Consider the following 2,419-nt stretch of genomic DNA (forward strand, 5'->3'; position numbering starts at 1 on the left):
ATGTGGACAATTAAATCTTAGTTTTGTAAAAGAAATAAAAGGCTCATTTTAATAGCTATTACCTCTAGATGGTAAGATTATAAGTGATTTTTAGTTTGCTCTTTTGCTTATATGTACTATATAATTTGTCTATTAATTCTGTGTCCATGGTTATTTAAAAACAAACAAACAAACAAGAAAATCACCATCCTTTCCCTCTTCCTGGGTGTGGCCTGTAGAGGTGGTAGCCATCTCCTATTTGGCACCATGGCTGCCTTCGGATCCCTCCTGAAGTGCAAGGTCATCAAAAATGGACCAGGAAGGTCAGTCAGACCAATTTGTCAACCTTCAGTGTAACTGGAAGAAGCCAGAGGCATTGACAACAGAGTGTAGAAGACATTCAGGGACCAGATGGTGATACCCATCATGGGTTATAGAAGCAACAAGAAAACCAAGCTCATGCTGCCCGGTGGCTCTGGAAGTTTCTGCTCCACAACCTCACGGAGCTGGAAGTGCTACTGATGTGCACCACTGTGCTGAGATTGCTCACCAGTTTCCTCCCAGAGCCACAAAGTTGTTGTGGAAATGTAGCCCCGCTGGCCACCAGGGTCACCAATCCCACTGCTAGTCTATACAGGGAGGAAAATGAATAGACAGCTCATGTGTACTTTTCACCTGTGGTAACTAAAACCATGAATACTGCCGTCTGGCATTGTCCTCCTCAAAAGCAGAAACAAAAGCTGAAAAAATCTAGATAAAAAGGAATTAAAATAACATTTGTAGGATACTCATTTAGTTCTCACAGAAATTCTAAAAGATGGTTGTGGTTGAAACCAACGGTGTCCTACCACTGAATATGTGTGTTTCACGGCATTTCCCAACCTCCCTTGAAGTTGAGTTGATCATTTTCTGGAAGATGGAATATGGGCAGGAGTTATGTGCCCCCTGCCAACCTCCCACAGTCCTTTTTTGCTCTCTCTTCACCTACACAAGTTGTGCCCAATGAAAGGAGCCTAGATATTCAGAGAGAGCTGCTCAGGAAAGCCATCCATCTCCATCCAACAATGGAACAAGAAATAAACTTTTACTTCTGCTCCCAGAAAACACCAAATGGCTGGTGACATGGGTGCTGCAGGGGGCTGAGGGGGAAGGTGGGATGCTGCAGGGGCTTCCATGGAGGATGGGCAGCAACATGCATCAGGGGCCAGGGTCAGCGCTGAGGACTGGTGAGGAGCTCAAAGCCGCGGACAAGGAGTGGATCCCTGTCACCAAGCTGGGCCTCCTGGTCAAGGACATGAAGATCAAGTCCCTGAAGGAGATCTGTCTCTTCTCCCTGCCCATCAAGAACTCTGAGGTCATTGACTTTTTCCTGGGGGCATCCTTAAGGATGAGGTTTTGAAGCTATGAGGAAGCAAAAGCTAACCTGCACTGGCCAGAGGATCCAGTTCAAGGCATTTGTTGTCATTTGGGACTACAATGGACATGTTGGTATGGGTATTAAATGCTCGAAGGAAGTAGCCACTGACATTTGTGGGCCTGGCTCAGCTCTATATTGTCCCTTTGCAGGGAGGCTTCCAACTGAGGGAACAAGATCCACAAGCCCCACACTGTCTCTTGCGAGGTGACCGCCGCTGTGGCTCTGTGCTGGTGGCCTCATCCCAGCCCCAGGGATCCTGACATAGTCTCAGCTGCTGTGCCCAAGACACTGCTGATGACGGCCAGTATCCACAAGGGCTACACCTCGGCCAGAGGCTGCACTGTCACCCTGGGCAACTTCACCAAGGCCACATTTGATGCCATCTCCAAAACCTAAAGCTCTCTCACACCCAACCTCTGGAAAGAGACTGTGTTCACCAGTCTCCTTATCAGGAACTCACTGGCCATCTTGTAAAGACCCATCCCAGAGTTTCTGTGCAGAGGACCCAAGCTCCAGCAAGAAAAATAAAGTGAATGAAGCTTGTTTATAAAAAATAAACTTTTATTATATTGAGTCATAAAGACTTTGGGCTGTTACAACAGCATAGCCTATCCTATTTCAACTAATTCAGGCTCATACTACTGATATTCCATTTTACAGATGAAGCAAGTAAGGCTCAGAGAGATGAAGTAACTTTTTTTTAAAATTAAATCTTTATTGTTAATATTATTACAGTTGTTCCTCTTTTTTCACCCCATAGCTCCCCTCCACCCAGTTCCCACCCCACCCTCTGCCCTTACTGCCCCCCACTGTCCTCATCCATAGGTGTACAATTTTTGTCCAGTCTCTTCCCACACCCCCCACACCCCTTTCTCCCACAAGAATAGTCAGTCCACTCCCTTTCTATGCCCCTGATTCTATTATATTCACCAGTCTATTCTGTTCATCAGATTATTTATTCACTGGATTTTTAGATTCACTTGTTGATAGATGTGTATTTGTTGTTCATAATTTGTATCTTTA

The 2,419-nt window shown here is 45.5% G+C and overlaps 1 pseudogene; it reads left to right on the forward strand.

The window, feature by feature from the left end:
• Positions 1–1,171: 1,171 nt before the first annotated feature.
• Positions 1,172–1,929, forward strand: LOC139002555 (small ribosomal subunit protein uS5 pseudogene; annotated as a pseudogene).
• Positions 1,930–2,419: the final 490 nt, after the last annotated feature.

The sequence above is a fragment of the Myotis yumanensis genome, unplaced genomic scaffold (assembly GCF_028538775.1).
Source record: "Myotis yumanensis isolate MYYU_CA2020_CCGP unplaced genomic scaffold, mMyoYum1.0.hap1 SCAF_2, whole genome shotgun sequence".
Taxonomy (NCBI): domain Eukaryota; kingdom Metazoa; phylum Chordata; class Mammalia; order Chiroptera; family Vespertilionidae; genus Myotis; species Myotis yumanensis.